This window comes from Pezoporus occidentalis, unplaced genomic scaffold (assembly GCF_034315485.1).
Source record: "Pezoporus occidentalis ecotype Australia unplaced genomic scaffold, CSIRO_AGI_Poc_V1 ctg18, whole genome shotgun sequence".
In the NCBI taxonomy this organism is placed as follows: domain Eukaryota; kingdom Metazoa; phylum Chordata; class Aves; order Psittaciformes; family Psittacidae; genus Pezoporus; species Pezoporus occidentalis.
This window is the reverse complement of record NW_026913640.1, coordinates 3744328-3763444: the sequence shown is the minus strand read 5'-3', so window position 1 is coordinate 3763444 and position 19117 is coordinate 3744328.

Genomic DNA, 19117 nt, shown 5'->3' with positions numbered 1-19117 from the left:
GCTCCATTCCTGGCAGTGTTCAAGGCCACGCTGGGCAGAGCCTTGGGTGTGGCGTTCCTGCCCATGGCAGAGGGGTTGGATCTAGATGATCATAAGGTCCTTTCCAACCCTAACTGTTCTATGATTCTATGTAAAAATCCATGGCAGTGGGTATAGATGATACTACAGTGATGCAGAAATGTTAGTAGGCAAAATAGTTGAGGTTTTTTTTTTGGGGGGGGGGGTGTTTGTTTGTTTGTTTGTTTTGTTTCTTTGGTTTTTTGCTTTTTTTTGTTTGGTTGGTTTTTTTTCTGGGGGGGTGTTTTTTGTTGTTTTTTTTTGTTTGGGGTTGTTTTTTTTTTCATTTTTAGGATAGTGTTTGCAGACAGAAGATCATGCTACCTTCTGTGTAAGCCCCTTCTTTTAAAAAGTTGGTGTATTTTTGACAAACGTGTAACGATGTTTGTACATCTATGAATTCGGGCTCTGCAAGCAGAAAGAACTAGTTGTTAGTTCTCTGCTGGTCTGGACACATTACTGTCATGTGCTCATGGAAACAGCAGGACTTCCTTGTCCATATAGAGTTTGTGAATGCTGGGAGGAAAAGGAAATATTGGGCTGTAACCATCTTCTTTAGGTTTATCTTCTGGTGTATAACATAGCCAATCTTGCAGGTGACATAAACATAAAACATGCACTACTTATTTTGGTGATTTTTCTGTTACAGTAGGCTGGATTTTCAAATGACAAAAAATGTTTTCAGTTCACACAGTTCTAGTCCTTACATATACAAAGGTGAAGTATCCAGCCGAATTATCATCTGCTCCAGAGAGGGAATGTAACCAAACATAAGCAAATATAAATATCTTGGTGCTTCAGGTGGCCCTTTCTGTCAGCAGTAAGCAGAGATCTCATAGTACTCGTGGGGTAGGAGAAGGGAAAAAGATCCCAAACCAGAGCCTGGCCAAAGCCTCTCCTGCTCTCCTAAAGGGTATGGCCTGCCAGAGCAGTCTGACAAAGGACCGTGTTGCAGATTATACCCTTTGTACACGTCTCTTGGATTGTAACTCGCCAGATCTCCAAACTGATGTGCATGCTGTCCTTTTTAGTTCAAGCCTCCCCCTTCCTTTTGTGTTTTGTAACTATTAACTTGTCATTTGATCTCCATTACTCTTGTGGGTAACACCTTCAAATAGGGATTTATTATTTACAGCTCTGTGCTCCAAGATGGGCACTGGCAAATGTGTTGTAAGAGTTTCTGGTGCAATCTAACATGACAGGAGAGCAAAGGGATGTGGGAAAACTATTAGCTAGACCACTAGTTAGAACTATGTTCCTTGGAAACAAGGTTTCTTGTGTGTTTATAAATGGACAGGGGATTTTCATGGGCTGCCTGCTTAATGGGTTCAAGGACCTATATAAAGATGAAGATTAACAACGATTTTAATGAAACAATAAACCTCTTGGAAATAGCCATTTTTGCATTTTTTTCAGGTAAATGTTTATGAGCTTGTACTGTAATGCTCATCTAGAGCAGGTTTAGCGCTCCGGAGGAGTCATGAAGAGCAGCAGGTTTTTTTTTTTTTTGCCAGGTGAGGTCAGATTGGATCAGGTGAGAGTGGACAATGGAAATGGCATCCATGTCAGGGCTTGAGGAGAAAGTGAAACAGAGAAAGAGGAACGAGCCGTGGGTTGGAGCTATGGATGAGCAACTTACTTTGTTAAAGGTGCAGCTGAAGTAAGTTGAATCCCTGGCTGAAAGTTACTTTGCTTGCTCTGTGGCGGTTAACACCGCGGCTCTAGAGGACTGCTGACCGCAGCGAGCATCACTGTTTCTGTAAAAGACAACGCTGGCCATGGGAACGTGGAAGGTCTGTGTGGGCCTGCGCCAGGCTCCTTCCGCGCATGGCCCGGACCCCGCGGGAAAGCCCCGGGAGCAGGGGTAAAGGGGGACGAGCGGGGCAAAGGGGGCCCGTGTGCTAAAGGGAGCTGGCGGGCGGCGGCAGCTCCGGCGCGCTCCCTGAGGGCGGCCCCTGAGAGGAGCGAGGGGCGGTGGGGCTGTGGGGCGGTGGTGGCCGGCAGGTGGCGACCCCGCCTCCGCGGTGCGGCGGGAGCGGGCGGCGGCGGGGCTGGGGGGAGGGGGCGGGGGCCGTCACTTCCCTGAGGTGATAACGGTCGGCTAAGGAGCGGGAGGGGATCAGCTTTGACGGGGGAGCCGAGAGGTCGTAAAGTGCGATGGGATACGGCCAAAACCTTATTCCAAACTTTAGAAAGCTTCTGCACCTCGTCTTTGTGCTTTGCTTTCCCTCCCCAAGACGGATAGCGCACATCTTAATGTCTGTCGGTACTGCAGCATGGAGGACTGAGAGTGAAGACATCTACCACATCTTCATAGAATCATAGAACAGTTAGGGTTGGAAAGGACCTTAAGATCACCAAGTTCCAACCCCCCTGCCGTGGGCAGGGACACCTCACACAAAACCAAATGACCCAAGGCCTCATCCAACCTGGTCTTTAACACTGCCAGGGATGGAGCATTCACAGCCTCCCTGGGCAACCCATTCCAGTGCCTCACCACCCTAACAGGAAAGAATTTCTTCCTTATATCCAATCTAAACTTCCCCTGTTTAAGTTTTAACCTGTTACCCCTTGTCACAGTATCACACAGTATCACAGTATCACACAGTATCACAGTATGCTAGAGATTGGAAGGGACCTCGAAAGGTCATCTAGTCCAATCCTGTCACTACAGTCTCTAATGAAGAGTCCCTCCACAGCATCCCTATAGGCCCCTTCAGATACTGGAAGGCTGCTATGAGGTCTCCACACAGCCTTCTCTTCTCCAGGCTGAACACCCCCAACTTTCTCAGCCTATCTTCATATGGGAGGTGCTCCAGTCCCCTGATCATCCTCGTGGCCCTCCTCTGGACTTGTTCCAACAGTTCCATGTCCTTTTTATGTTGAGGACACCACAACTGCACACAATAGTCCAGGTGAGGTCTCACGAGAGCAGAGTAGAGGAGCAGGATCACCTCCCTCGACCTGCTGGTCACGCTCCTTTTGATGCAGCCCAGGATACGGTTGGCTTTCTGGGCTGTGAGCGCACACTGCTGGCTCATGTTCATTTTCTCATCAACCAACACCCCCAAGTCCTTCTCCTCAGGGCTGCTCTGAATCTCTTCTCTGCCCAACCTGTAGCTGTGCCTGGGATTGCTGTGACCCAGGTGTAGGACCTCGCACTTGGCATGGTTAAACTTCATGAGGTTGGCATCAGCCCATCTCACAAGTGTGTCAAGGTCCCTCTGGATGGCATTCCTTCCCTCCAGCGTATCAACTGAACCACACAGCTTGGTGTCATCAGCAAACTTGCTGAGGGCGCACTCAATCCCACTGTCCATGTCAGCGACAAAGATGTTGAACAAGACCAGTCCCAACACCAGTCCCTGAGGGACGCCACTCGTTACTGGTCTCCAGCTGGACATTGAGCCAGTGACCACAACTCTTTGTGTGCAGCCATCCAGCCAGTTCTTTATCCACAGAGTGGTCCATCCATCAAATTGATGTCTCTCTGATTTAGAGACAAGGATGTCATGTGGGACAGTGTTGAATGCTTTGCACAAGTCCAGGTAGATGACATCAACTGCTCTACCCCTGTCCATCAGTTCTGTAGCCCCATCATAGAAGGCCACCAGATTGGTCAGGCAGGATTTCCCCTTAGTGAAGCCACGCTGGCTGTCACCAACCACCTTGTTGATTTTCATGTGCCTCAGCATGCCTTCCAGGAGAATCTGCTCCAAGATTTTGCCAGGCACAGAGGTGAGACTGACTGGTCTGTAATTCCCCGGGTCATCCATTTTCCCCTTCTTGAAAATGGGGGTTATATTTCCTTTTTTCCAGTCATCGGGTACTTCACCTGACTGCCATGATTTCTCAAATATGATGGCCAGCGGCTTAGCAACTTCAGTTGCCAGCTCCTTCAGGACCCGCGGATGGATCTCATCAGGACCCATGGGCTTGTGTACGTTCAGGTTTTTAAGATGGTCTCGAACCAGTTCCTCTCCTACAGTTGGTCCAAGGTCTTCATTCTCACAGTTCCCATGTCTGCCTTCCAAGACTTGGGTGGTTTGGTCAGAGCCTTTGGCAGTGAAGACCGAGGCAAAGAAGTCATTCAGAACCTCAGCCTTCTCCAAATCCTGTGTAGCCAGTTCTCCTGAGAGCTTCCTGAGGGGTCCTGCGTTCTCCCTAGTCTGTTTTTTCTTTGCTATGTACCTGTAGAATCCCTTCCTTTTATCCTTAATACCCCTAGCCAAGTTTAATTCTAACTGGGCCTTAGCTTTCCTAACCTGGTCCCTAGCTTCCTGGACAACATCCCTGTATTCTTCCCTGGTTGCCTGTCCTTGCTTCCACTTATTATAAGCCTCTTTTTTCCTTTGAATTTTCCTCAGGAGCTCCTTATCCACCCAAGGAGGTCTCCTGGCCCTCCTGCTGCACTTCCTTCTGGTTGGGATGCAACACTCCTGAGCTTGTAGCAGGTGATCCTTGAATATCAACCAACAGTCTTGGCCCCCCCTGCCCTCTAGGGCTGTATCCCATGGAACCTTACTAAGCGGGTTCCTGAAGAGACCAAAGTCTGCTCTCTTGAAGTCCAGGGCAGTGAGCTTGCTGCACGCTCTTCTAACTGTCCTGAGGATCTCTCTGCCTGCTCCTGTAGCGGTGTAGAGGTGGCAGCTGGGGTGCTGGTTTTGGCCTGCTGCACCACCCTGCTGCTGCTGTGAGCATCGCCTTATCACATTTCCAGTACTGTTACACATGCAAAATATTCGTCAGCCTGCACACTGTGAGACATAGAAGCTGTATGTTAGGTGAGGCAAGTGCCTGAACTCAATTTGCCCTTCCTCTAGGCTGTTAGCACCTCATACATGCTGAGTTCTGTGTACTTCCCAGTACAGGCCATGAAAGAGGTTGCAACTAAGAGATGCACAGCTTTAGGACTGGGTATTTTTACATGAAAAAGTGCTATTTTTGTACAGTGTCTTCCCCCCCCCCAAGCTGCTGAACCATCTAGTGCCTAATTAATGGCTGTGGTTTGTAGACCTGTTGTGCTTTCCTTAATAATGTTAAAGGGGAGAGGAGTAAAGAAAGTCATTCCTTTTCATTAAAAAGCAAACAACACTGTCAAGAAAATTAAAACCGTACAGAAAAACATAACCTTGAAGCAGAATTTTTAGATATATATACACACACAAAGGGGAATTTGCATGTATGTTATCACATATTGCAACGATACACACATTATCAAGTACAGCTATCCAACATACCACATCACTGTTTGGCATTATAACAAGCAAGCACATGATTTCCATAAAAAAAATCAAACCCCAAAGGCTGTCACTGTAAATAGCTTCTAGTTGCTCTTCAGAGGAGAAGCCTTTTCATATTTTTCTTTGAGTTTACTGACTTTTCTGTTTCTCCTTCTCTCCTATTTTCTCCAATACTGTAGGGAAAAAAAAAAGACAAAAGCTTACATAATTTTCAGAGAAACACTTTTCACATTAGAAACAAACCCCATTAAGTACATTATTTCCCAAGAAAACATTATTAACAGCTAGGTTTTGGAAAATGAGCAGCCCAACCAGATCTTGGAATGACCTTGTTCATTCTTCAGATTGTCCACTCTGAAACACCAGTTTCAGTTTAATGTCACAAAAATATGCTGCTTGATTTTAGCAGGGAAGTGACCTCACCGTTGTATAGACACTGGTGGGAACAATGTTGCTAAGTGCCGACATTCATGTTTAGTGACATAATTTATTAAGATATCAAGAAAGTGCCATAAAAATGGTCCAACATCTAGGAAAGAAACCTTATGGCACAAGATTTACAGAGCAAAACTTCTACAGCTCTTTGGAATGATGAAAGATGTACAAATAAAAGCTACTTTAGGAGTTCTTTTTTTTAAATACTGGTGATGCAGCTGAAAGATGAGGTACTGTCTGGAAGTCACTTATATGAGTTCATGAAACGTTAATTCTTCTCACACTAGTGCAGCCAGAGAGGGAACCAGAGGGGCAGATTTGTGTGGGTCACTCTTGCTGGGTCCAGAGGGACCACTGGTGGTCCTGTGTGGGAGTGACAAAGCACAGGTTGGCGCTGACCTGTTATTAGGTGCTATTGGTGATAGTGGCACACTGGTTTTCACAGTGGCAGCGCAGGATTCAAAAAACAGGCTGTCCTGTCTCAGTGGAGGTGGCTGAGGGAAGTCCCTGTGCTGAGATGGTCTTCCTGGGTTTTTGAAGTAGCACTGTGCCATGGTGGAGGCAAGAGCTCTGCTGTCACTGTGGGAGGTCCAGGACAGGTCAGAAGGTCAAAACATACCTATGTGAGGATGCTCAGCTCCTTCCCTCTCTCACCAGAGCATGCTGTTTTGGAAGCACTTGTCTCCTGTGACCCTGGGAGCTATGGACAGCCTCGTGGGAAGGGAGATTACAGTCCATGTTTTCACACGAAGGAATGAAACCAGCAATACCAAGGCCATGAGCAGGGATCAGTTTCTTTGCCCAGTGGCGTGGCTGCCTCATCTGGTCTTGCTGTCTGGACTTGAGAAACTTGCTGATACTTTTGGTATTCTGTAAACACTCTCCTGTGGAGGGGATATCAAGGGGAGAAAGAAGTGTTAATTACTCTGACTTCATCTTTACCCGATTTCCTCCCAGATTAAACAGGGCTGACACATGCCTTGCATGGAGATTAAAGACACTTTGTTATGGAAAATTGTAATTAGGGCTTATCATCTAGTTCTGTCAAGAATCCAGTGAGCCTGGTGGTAGCTCCAAAGAGCCCAGTGGCTGTTTGATTTTACATGCATGGCAGAACCCTGACTATAATGACAAATCTGACAGGTCTTTTTGGGATTAAAAAAAAAAAAGCAATGGCTGGATGTTTAGCTGGTTAGCAGGCAGTGGGTACATGTTGGCCACTTCCTTGGCTGTCAGAAGCTGTTTTGAGAAGGCAACATTTTTAAATTAGCGTTTCTACCTTTCTGGCCTATTTTCACCAATAAATCTAAGGAAGATGGAAATAAGCAAGGAATAAAATCTGTAGGGACAGAAGTTAGCTTTTCCAATGCAGTGTTACATGCAAGGAAAATGAAAATAATGAAATATTTAGAAATCATGTTTAGAAATAAGATTTTTTTCAATCTTTTTTTTTTTTTTTTTTATCTGAAGGAAGCATTAGAGTCAGTGCTGGGCTCTCCCATGATGGCAGGCTGTGATGGAATGGAGCTGAATCTAGGCCCGGTACATGCCATGAGACTGCATTCCTCACTCCATCACCTGCATTCTAGGAACTGGCTTCCAGCACTGTGAAAGGCTTTTCCTGAAGGACACTTCAAGTTCTGGTGTCCAGTCAGGTTGTGACCCAGGAGGAAGATTATTTTCTCACTTAACGCTTCCCAGGTTAAGTTTAGCTTGTCTGTCTCCAGGTATGTGTCACAGCACACATCATGAACTCCTGCAGAGACACAATTTCTCACCTCTTTTGGGCTAGTCCTGGCTTTTCTCCTTTTTCTTGTCTTAGCAGCAGGTATGAAGGGACTGGCTGAACTGGTCTCTGCCTTTCAAACATTTAGCGCAAGAACACACACAGTTGCCCAATGCCATTTTTAAAAAGCTGCGTGGCATCTTCTGTCCCCTAGTGTTGGGCTCCACCACAAATTGACTGTTAGCAAAGAAGATGGCTATAGTGTATGCAAAGCTTCGGGAAAAGAAGATGTGAGGACCTGCAAAACTGACAGCACTCACAAACTGCAAATGCTTTTCCCATATCTCCAGCATTTCAGAGCCAATGGGCTCAAGTGTGTCAGCAACAGCCTCACATCTGCCAAATAGAGAGGGTGTGCTGCTTCTGTGTTCAGTGTTTTACTACAGAGTTAGCAGCAATGTCCCTTCTGTTGTAGCACGGTGTTGCTGATACCAGAGCACTCTTCTGCTCTGAACTCCTGTGTCCTTTCCAGAGCTACTGCTTAGCAGGATCCAACTCCCTGTTCCACAGCAAGTGTGTCTCTGTTGTTCCCAGGCACATGGCCGCATTTGTATGCATTGATTCTCAATCAGATTTGAGCTGCTTCTGTCCACCTTTGACTTTGAGCAAAATGAGAGCAAGGACAGGCCTAATGAAAGAAAAAAAAATCACTTTTAAACTAGATTGCAGTGGCTCTTGAACTCACTGGGAGCTAAGTCCACTTTAAAAATCAAGCTCCAATGGAAGCTAAAATGAACACTTCAACATGCTCCTTTGCATCAAGTCTGTCTTCTAAATATAAGTGAGCCAAGAAAATAAGCAGGAGTTGTGTTTTAGGCTCCCTTGCAGAAAGACAAGGAATGCAATCTGTGTCTTATTTTCCCTTCTGATAAGGTTGTTCCTTTCAAGATGTGACATGTGACAACTTACAGTGAAGCAATTTTATTTCTGAGGCATGAGAAGGTCTGAACAGAGAGGACCATCAGAAATGGCAAGGTACCAAGTGAGACATATTGAGTATCAAATAAAATATAGGCTCCCCCACCACCTGTGTGCTCAGTCCTCTATTTCTGCCAAAGTGAAATGGGATAATACTGAAACAGTGAAATACACTGACCCTGTAAGCCCCAAACCTTATGCTGAGGAGACTGAGCACTACACCTCAGGCTGACATCTGAGTACTCCTCAGCATGCCAGGCTCAGGGCTAAAACGAAGCCAGGAACTGCCTGGTGTACTTGTAAGATCAGCCCATGTTCCTGTAAGGAAAAAAAAAATCTGAGCAATGTTATTAAGGAGAAAAGGAGAACTCTGAGGTTTGTATAATGTTACTGGTTAACAAAGTTCAAAGGTGAAAAAGGGCAATAGGGATGGAATGACGACAAGAAATAGCATGAGCAGCAGATGTAACCAAGCCAACTGGGTTAACTGGGAGAGAGCTTGCAAGAGTGCAAAAATGCTCACGTTAGCTCAGGTTTTTCTTCAGACTGCTGAAGAGCTGTTTACTTGCTCTGCTGATTGCCTCTGGCCAATTTTAATCTTGAGAGTATGCCTGCCTTGTTCTCACTTTGATCTCTTTCCTTCTGTGTCAAAACACAAAGATGTTATTAAGATAAATTAGTAAAGACAGCTCAGGATCTGGGTGGGAAACGCTGATCATCATCTCCCCTGGAGATAAAGTAATCCCCATAATCAATTCAGAGTATATGACAGTACTGAACAACTGCTTTGGAACATGGGAAAACAATAGTGCTCAATGAATTGATTGTATTTGGCCTAATTATAGAAGCCCTTTGGGTAGGAGTACTTAGAAATGAATTGGAGAGAGGGCTAGAAATGTGCAGTGCTGTACAGGCTAGCGTAGGCTAAGTAACCTTTATGCTGTAATATTAAATACCCTCTCTCTGTGCAAGCCTGGTTTCATTAATTCTCATAAGCAAAGGAGTGGAAGTGCTCTGGAGAAAAATGTCATATAAAGTCTAGCAAGGAAAAGCACATGAGAGTGTCTGAATCATGTGGCAATGTTTCCATTTGAGAGCAGCCCTCAGGAATGATTTGGTTTTGAGCAAAATTAATGAAAGGTGCAGTTTGGGTTCTCTATGCATGCAGTGCCTCTTTCTGTGCTGACTCATGTGGAAGCAGATAGATTAAGCTGGTTAACTTGAACAATTGGAGAAGACAAATACCTAAAAAGTTCAGGAGTTACTCTGAAGAGACAAGATTAATAGCATCAGGTATTTAGAAGATTCAGTTAATAATTTCACTAAGAAAGCTCTGACTTAAACTCAGCCTATGGCTATAATTCAAACTATCCATAAAAGAGCTACAATTCTCAGTAATTTCTGCTTCTAGAATAATCACTGATGGAAACAATTACCTATTGCCATAATTTCTCCTAAATAGTACAGTAAAGAATACTTCGTATGTTGCCTACTACAAAAATCAGTGTCAATCAGAGATGTAAAATAGGGTAATTAATGTACAGTTGCTGTGATTTTTATAAATTATGAAAGTCATTGAACATTGAACAGTGCCTGCAGACCTGAAGTACTGCATCAGAAACAACATAAAGCACCAGGGTACATGGCAGAAAACACGACGAGGTAGTATTCCAGTTCATATAGCAATATTCATAACTGTGTTGAGCCTGTCAGGGAACAGGCCCTGTTAAACAAAAATTTGTGATTTTTTTTTTGGGGGGGGGGGGCGGTGTGGCGGGTATGTGTGTGTGTGTGTGTGTGTGTGTGTGTGTGTGTGTGTGTGTTTTTTCACTGACTCCATTTTGGGTCCTGCACTGCCTGTTTTCTACCCTCTGGTATCTGAAAAGCAACTCCTGCAGCCTGCTGAGGAATTGCTTTTCAGGTATCTGGGTAGAAAACATAAGCATATTTTGACAAGCTTCTGCTTAAAAAACTTGTACTATAGGGAAACGTGAGGAGTACTTGTGAATATAGGCACCTGTATTTTTGTTTTGGAGCAAAATAGAAATGACAGTATAGTTGGGAGCTGGGATCAGTCAGGATAGGGGGAACCAAGAACATGAGGAAATCCTAGAAGTCCATTAAATTAGACATGTTTCTGATCTTGAACTTTCAGTTAAACATAGCTGAATATTCAGTGGCTTCAAAGTTCTATTCAGTTTGGTCTAAAATGAAGAATAAGTGAGCTGAGCACAAGCAGGATGTGCTTCTGTTGCTTTAAGAGTGTGGTAGGGAGCTGCACAGCAGGAACTGGTTTGGCAAGGTCAGGACTAAGGGAAGAACAATAAAGGAGCTACAGCATGAAGTATTACGATTTTCCCCTTCTTCGTTTTTGTCTTAGGCTTTTCCCAGAAGGATGCTGATGAAAAGGAGAGCACCCTAGTGCTCACTTCCAGAATCTTATTGACCTGCAGCTGAAAATGTGAGTAAGGAAGGTAGGGCAGCTTCTTTCTTGCAACTCATCCAATCACATACCCAGTACTTGCTTCAAGTGACTGTTCAATGGGATCCAGGATTCTTAGAGCCAGCATGGCAGTCAAAAGGGTCCATGTCAGAAATGACAAAACTGGCTTGGAGGTGACTTCTGTGGATAATAAAATAGTAGTATGCATTTAAATGACTCATTTTATCTGTAGCTGTTTAACTGTTTTGTCATAATATTTTAAGTGACAATACTGCCCCAGTTTGGCAGGAGGAAGATCAGCCGCAGGTCACAGATTCGTGACTTTCTCAAGGTCATTAAAGGAACTGGTGGAGAATCGGGAAGGGAACCCAGTTAAACTGGCTTCTAGGTCTAGGGTTTTATTTATGACTCAGTATTAAGCCAGGCCCTGCTCCTCTGGGTGGAGAAAGAAACATTTTCCTGTATGCTCTTGCCTGAGCTAAAGTACATAGGAAAGCCAGTCACCAGCAAAAGAAACCTTACAAGCTTTCCCCCTTCAAAGCAGGTTGACTTTCTTCAAGTTAGGAAGGAAGCGGTAGAGTCACCAATTAGCACAGCTGGGTTGGGATACATACAGCTGTTATTATTATGCAAGAAGTTAATTACTTTGAAGTGAAAATACAGTGACTGCAAAGAGGAGCCCGGATGACCCAAGTTCCCTTCTCTGGTGTTTTTTAAGGCATTGTGACTATGTGGTAGAGCTTTTAAAGATGGACTACGTTTTTTAGCTGTCTTGCAGCCAGATTTTTTGTAGCTCTGCAGCTCAGTACTTACTGTATTCATGGTAACACACATTGCTCTTCTTTGTAACTGGCCCAAGGTTTGCAGGGGCTCTGTAAGGTCTCAGGACTCCAGGTTTTGTCTGGGCTTGTCTTGGCCTGCTTGAGGCTTTGCTTTAGCTTGTTTAGCTGCAACAGCAATTTCCTAATGCCAGATGACTATTAAACAATTTGTTCTGCTTTTGCTTAGCTATATACAGTTGCGTGATATAACCATAATTTTTATTTAGCTGACAGTAACAAGTAGTTATTTTATATAGAATGAAGAATAGCAAAATGATCCAGTGTAGAGGATTATAAGCATGCTATCATGGCAGAGGCCTCAAAAGGAAAGTTACTGGATGCACTGTAGGGCAGTACATATATGAACTGCCAATAGAGGGCATCGGATGATACTTGAGACGCCAGAGCTATAATCAACACATCAGTGGTCAATGACTAATGGTTAGATATAGGCAGACCTGGCAACTGGGTAAAACTGGTTCCAGCGGTAACAAATAGAACAAAGAGTAAGTATCTACTGTATGTAAAACCTCATTTACGGTGCGAGGCCAGCCAACTTAGGATCCAGGTGGGCAGTCAAAAGATAACACTGGAGAAGGGATAGGAACTAACCTGTGTGTAACAGTTTCACCTGTAGAACTATAGAGACTTAATAACATTCTCTTTTTTTCTTTTTTTTTTTTTCTTCTTTTTCTATTATAATCAGATCAGGATTAATAACTCAGTGATTGTGAGTTAAAGTTTCATTGACAGTAGCAGTGTGGCTTTGCTCATAAATTGTGTGTCTTTCTGTCTGTACCAGGACTTTGACTGTAATGCTTTGAATAAAGTGCATCCAAATGTCTTCCTAAAAAGACTGCTGTCATGGATTGAGAATACACAGCAAAAAAGCTATGGAGTTGAAATAGCTCAGAAATTCTCTAAAGTCAATACTACATGTTTTGTTAGATATTTATTTACATGAAAATGAATTGCTTATTTGTTCTGTAGGAGGTGAAACAATGTAATAAAATTCTGAAAAGGCATCCCTGGGATTTAGCTGTTTCAGGCAAGCGTGTATCTTTTACTCTCTTTGTTATCAGTACCTCAGTAAGCTTTGTGAAAAGTTATATACACTATATGTTTCTGGAGGAAGAGGTGAATGGACCACGGGTTATTAAGAGAGAAGCTCATAAGCTGTTTGTTATTGATTCATCCATTACATACAGTAAATATTTCATTCAGCTATTTCATGAGGCTGCATTCAAAGTATAATGCATTGTATTTTGTTTTGTATCATGACATGGATATGCTCTAAGAAACTTGCAATAAAACAAGGTTTATTGTTGGGTTTAGAACATGATTCAAATCAAATGCCTTTATATTGAAATTTGGCACATGTACTATACCTTTCTTTTCCCTGAGCAAGTATGAATATTGATTGATTGATGGCTTGGCTCCAGTGAAGATTTGGGAAGGGCTTTACCCATGCTTACTACAAGCACAATGACCAAGGGCATGTGGGATAGGCAAATCTGGTTGGAAAAAAGGCTGCTTAGGCAATCAGGAAGTTTCTGACCAGGACTGTCATCTCCTGGGGCAATCTCGAGCAACCAGTGTCCTGATCTGCCTGCATGCAATGTTGGATCTGCAGCTTCCAATGCACCTTGGCACCTGCCATTTCAACCCTTGCCTGTCGCTACAGACAAGTGAGAGGAAACCCTTCCAGCCTGTGCAGTGGATTTTTTAGGTGAGGTGCAGTGTGCGTAGAACTGGACACACCGTTTACACCTGAGGTTTATCTGCCACGGCCTAGCTAGCTAGGACGGTGACAGCAAAGTCCTCAGGTCATAGGTTTTGTAAGAGTGTCCTTCTCTTAGATTGAAGACCTTACAAGGCTAGATGAGCTCCATCTGCCCGGGTTTGAAGTTAGGAGTTTTCCTTCTCCTATGAGGATGGCTTGTCTTCGCTAACAAAGATTCGGGAAGGGCTTTACCCACACATTCTGAACAACACTGTCATCTCCTGGGTCAGTCACAAGTGACCAATGACGCAACAGCACAACATCAAATGTTGAGGTGGGATTCTGACTTAGAGGCATTCAGTCATAAACCCGCAGATGGTAGCCTCACGCCAGTGGCTCCTCAGCCAAATGCACACACCAGGGATCTGAACCTGTGGTTCCTCTTGTACTGAGCAGGATTACTATTGCAACAACACATCATCAGTAGGGTAAAACTAACCTGTCTCACAATGGTCTAACGTACCTTATTAACATACCTTATTATAAAATAAGATGTTAATTAAAAAACATTTCATGTATAATTTAAACAATCTGGTGCATTTATTGGAATATGCCCTCATTTTCTAGTTCAGTTAAATATACCTCTTGAAAAATCTTGTGTATCAGTCAGATTTGCTGATAGTGAAATTTTCATTGATGAATTTTAATGACATTTTTGATTCAATATAGAGAGATATAACTGAGACTTTGGTTCTAATTCTGATAGTGCAGCTGTTGGTTATCAGAGATACAGCATGAAAATTGTGCCACTGAGAAATAATGTATTTTGAGTACCTGAATATTCTGAGAAGTTGAGTTCTGGATTGATCTCTCATGTCTAACTTGAAAAGATCTTGCGAGATCCTTTTTCCACATCAAAATTGCTTTTGCAGGCATCCTGGGTTTTGAGTTGCAGCTCAGATTTCTTCCCTGAATTATGGTATGTGGCTTGCCACTTTGTACTACAGTTCTGGGACTTTGGCCCAGAAAAAGTAGGACAAGCAATGATGGGAGAAGATTAGGATTTACTAACAACATACCAGGTCTTTGCAAATTGCAATATAAGTTATTTTAAGGTAAAAAACTAAGGCGAGACAATGGCCATCCTCATCAGCTATTGCTGATGCTGCATAGGAAAATTTTTTTAAGGAGTTTGTAGTCATATCAAAATATCTACATTAAGTGAACCAGTGTCTTCCTGCCTGCCCCTATGGTACTTGTCTGATTGCCTCTGGAAATGATCAGCTCTTCCTTGACTGCCATGTGCTGCCAACTGGACTACAGAATGTAGCTGGAAATGAAGATGTCATTTGGGAAGTTCAAATTTTCATTTCTTTCTCTCTATCCACGACCCTGAAGGTTTAGTGGCCTGCAGACATCTTCATATTGATCTGTCACCTTGCTGAACTTAAAAGGTAATAGGAGCCCTCTACTGCTAAGCAAAGATGGCAACTCCATAGTAAAGTATGCTGAGGAACCATGTGTGTACTCTGAAAAAGAACTTTTGTGTACTCAACACATCTCAGTAATAAAATTACCTTATTTCTGTTTTTTGCTGTACTTCCCATTTACTGCAAAACAGATGATCAAGCAATGATAGAAAATATAATTTAATAAAAGTATTGAAGCTACGTACAAGTTAAGAAGAAGTAGTTAATTTGCATTTTATTGTCTTCCCAGCTGTTCTTGATGGCATCCTCTTTTATTGATCACATCTCCCACCCTTGGACAGTGTCTGCTACCACCTGTATGCCACCTGTCTTTCCTGCTGAGACACAGAACCGTTCTGTTGGTGAGGCAGGAGCTGCACCTCCTTAAAGGCCTGCCCATATCTCAGCCTTGGATCACACCATCAAAAGAACTTCCTCCAGTGAAATTTGTACTGATCCTACTTGTGTCAGTCCTGTGACTTGTGAATCATACTAGAGACTATACAGTGCCTCCAACGGCTTCCCCCTGTAAGGCAGTCCTTATCCAGAGGCCATAAAAAAACTCGTTGGAGTCTTTAGCTTGCTCCATAGCTTTCTAGGGCAGATGCAGTTGTTCGGTGTGGTGCCCACAGCATAGGGGTTGCAATACATAACTATCCTGGATAGAGATGTAGCTTTGAGCTAATGGGAAATCAGCGTCGAAACAACTGAGCTTCTTGTTGCTGTGTATAAATTGGCATTGTCTGAATCCCTTCTTCCACAAGCTGACTTTGCTCTTTGGACTTCTGCTCCCCATCCTTCCTTCTGCCTCTGCTCCTCCCTCTGTCAATGGCAGTATAAACAACCTCAGCCCTGGCTCTTGTCAGTGGAGGGCTGCTCTTAAGAGGACTGCTCTTTTTGTACAGACCAGATGCAGCAGAACCATAAGAAAAAAGAAAAGGCCACCTCTTCTTTTTGTTCTGAGTATCCTGTGACAGCCTAGGTTGGACTCTGTTGCTTGCTGCTTCCTGTGTGCATCTGTCTGAATATGCATCTGCCCTGAAAATGTCTGAATATTCCAGTCTGACTTGAAAATGTCAAAGGCTGGCAGCTTGTCTTGGTTTCAAATAGAAGCTGCATCCTCCTCCAGCATGTGTGTGTGCTTTTTGTCAGGGAATGTGGGCCCCCTTACTTGCCTGCCTTGTGAACTACCTGTAATGCACAGTCAATGGATAGCACCTGTCAGCACATTTCACTAGACAGCTTCAGAGAAAAAAACAATTTAAATAATCATCTCTCTCCCCTGTGCATCGGGAAAGAGCAATAAAAAACTGGAGATAAAAGACTTTGAAGCCTTAGGACATTTCATCTCTTCTCCTTGGGGCAAATGCAGGTCTCTTTCCTATAGTGAACACATTTCAGGTTGTTCAGTATTAAATTTATTTAGTGCCAATACTTCTGAGGCTTCCCTTGGGAGGTTATTTTGTAATTTAATAGATGCCACTGTTGGTGAATTTTTTTGTTCTAATTTACTAAGCACTCAGTGTTTTTCATCTTTAAAGCACATTACAGGCATTAAATAATCTGCAGACAGTTACTGAGAGGTACCTAAGCCACCACCTCTCTCACCCTGAGCCTTTCTGTTAATAACATTGCAGGAACTCCATTCAACTTAACATGTTTTTCTGCCATTAAATCAGAGTTTTTAGTATGGTAAAATGACAGGTCAGGCACAGAATATTTTTGTTTTGTTCTGGTTTTGTGTTCTTATTTTAAATATTTTTTTTCCTCATTATTTCAGATGTCTCCTAATATTCAGCTCTAATAACGTTTTTATTTTGCCAGCTGCATCTCATTGTTCTTAGCTCTACCCAAAAACCTACTTCCTTCTTCCTTCACCTTTAGAGGCCTGCAAAGTGTTCATCGATGGCTATCTGATGTAGCTTTGTCACTGCAGGTCTCAGCTCCATCTTCTTGTTCTGGCATGCCTACCCTCCTTCTAGGCCATCTTCTATGCTGACATCAAAGTTGTCTGGCACCTCTGATGACCAGCTTGTAGTCACATCTGTGTTTCTTCTCTCCTCCCAGCATCTAAAGCTGTTTCATTGCTCAAGGCAGCTGGAGAAATTGCTGCTGCCACATCTACATGCTACTCCATGTAGAACAACTCCACTGCAGCTCGGAACAACCTCCACATCTAAATACCTGAGAAACTTAACAGAACAGGACTTATCAGAAGGACAGGTGTGAGGAGATGATGCCAGAACCCATTAATGTCTTTATGGGAAGGAAAAATTTGCAAAGAAACTCTATTATGGATTGCCAACAAATTGAATGTCTTTTGTTAACCTGTTGTCCAAAATGCCCCAGTGCTGGCCTGAGGTCCTGTTATGTTGCCCTTGGCTAGCCTGTGTTCTCGCATCCTCACCCCAGCTGCTGGGCTGTAGGTGAGGAGACTGAGGTGGACAGTGATCTGCTCAGCTCTGTGCCCTCTGGGATTCCTTCTGCTTCCTGCATGAATCTGGAGCCAGTGCCAATGTGTGATTTAAAGCAGATTGGTCAGAACTACATGTTTCAGGTCAGAAAGCCTGGGAGGCTGCTTTTAAGGGTTATGTGGTACCCCTGTCTTGCCCCTTTGGCATCTTAAACAGAGCCCCAGATGAAAGCATTTATTACACTTGGCTGCTGTGTTTGGGAGCACATATATTTGGTCTAGATTTTGACTTGGAGACATTAGAAACCAGCTCTTGACTGGAAGAATGCTCCTGTCTCTTCAAGCAGTCTTTAGAGTGCTGCATGCTTTCAGGCAAGAATTGCCTGTGCCTTGCCTGTGTGAATTGTCCTACATTTCTGCTACCTTGCAATGTGTACACAGCTAAAAATAGCAGTGGCCTTTTAACCATCACATTGCACACTGAGCATTTACCTGATAGCAGGCAAACAACCAGCACAAGTAGGAAAATCAAGGTAGCGATCAAAAGAGCATTTGTCCATTTGTCTGCTTTGTTTTTCTGGTAATTCCTCTTATGGATTGGGCTGTCATTTTAAATGTAGCAAGTGCCTGTATATGCAGCTTGCACCACTCCAGATGGGAAGCTCACCTGTTTTGCATTTTATAATCTTGTATTTCAGGGCAGTGTTTAAAGCTGTTGCCTTTTTAATAGTTAAGACCAGGACAGAATTATACACTGCCTCAGACCCAACAAATAGCTTCAAGAAGTATTTGCCATAGGGACCTTGTGTTTTTAATGTTCTAATCTGCCTCCAGTTTTCACTTGGGTTAGCCTGCACAGTGCAGAGCTGTATGTTACCCTGGCACACCTGGCAGAGCAGATCAGAGTTTAGTCTGATGTTATATTTCAGGTCAGCTGGAAAACACAGTTTCAGTCACTGCTGTAAACATATTCAAGTCAAAGTCTGAAAGAAAATCCCTCTGTATATCTGAATTATTAGCTGACCTTCTCTGCTGAATGCCCCAGAATGAAATACTGCCCACCAGTTTACTGGCTGTGAAACTGGTGTTTGCATTTTGGGATGATGATCTTGAAGGAAGGCAAGTATCCTGCACAATTTTACTGACAGCACTTGCCTTCCACTGGCTCCTACTCTGGGAAGTTTGCACTCCATTTCAGTTTTGTCAGCAAGACTAATGCCAGCCCTCCTGAGCGTCGTGAGAACTGAGCCAGTATGTTCCCCTGACAAAATCCCTAAGTCACGCTACAGTAGCTATTGCAAATCGACCTTCAGAAGCTACTATTCCATAGCCTGGGAATGTGAATATGTCTCCTTGGTGAAAGTGATGACACAGGACAGTTTTGTTGAAAAGTGATAGAAGCAAATGAGACATCTGGAGGTGCACCTTGTTGTCCAAAGCTGAAATGTGCAACTGGATGGAGATCCTGTGGCACGAGCAATGCTCAGCATTTTAATGTTATTCCCTGGTTTGTGGCTTCCTGAACTCTTGCTTCCATCTTTTGTCTTTCCTACTCCCAAAATCTGTGCAACCAGGCAACAAAGCATTTGGTTTACTTCAGTTGTTTACATTAACAAACCTAATGAAAGCAAAACTACTGCAAGCAATCTCAAAATGGTCACAAATCCTGGTTTTAAGTGTTGTAATCTAGGGCAGGCAGACAGTCTCTAGGCATATAAATCAAAGCACTGGAAATATCAGAAAATATATAGGCAGGTGATCATTCAGTTAAAATACATGATACATAGAAAATTATCATAGCAAACCATT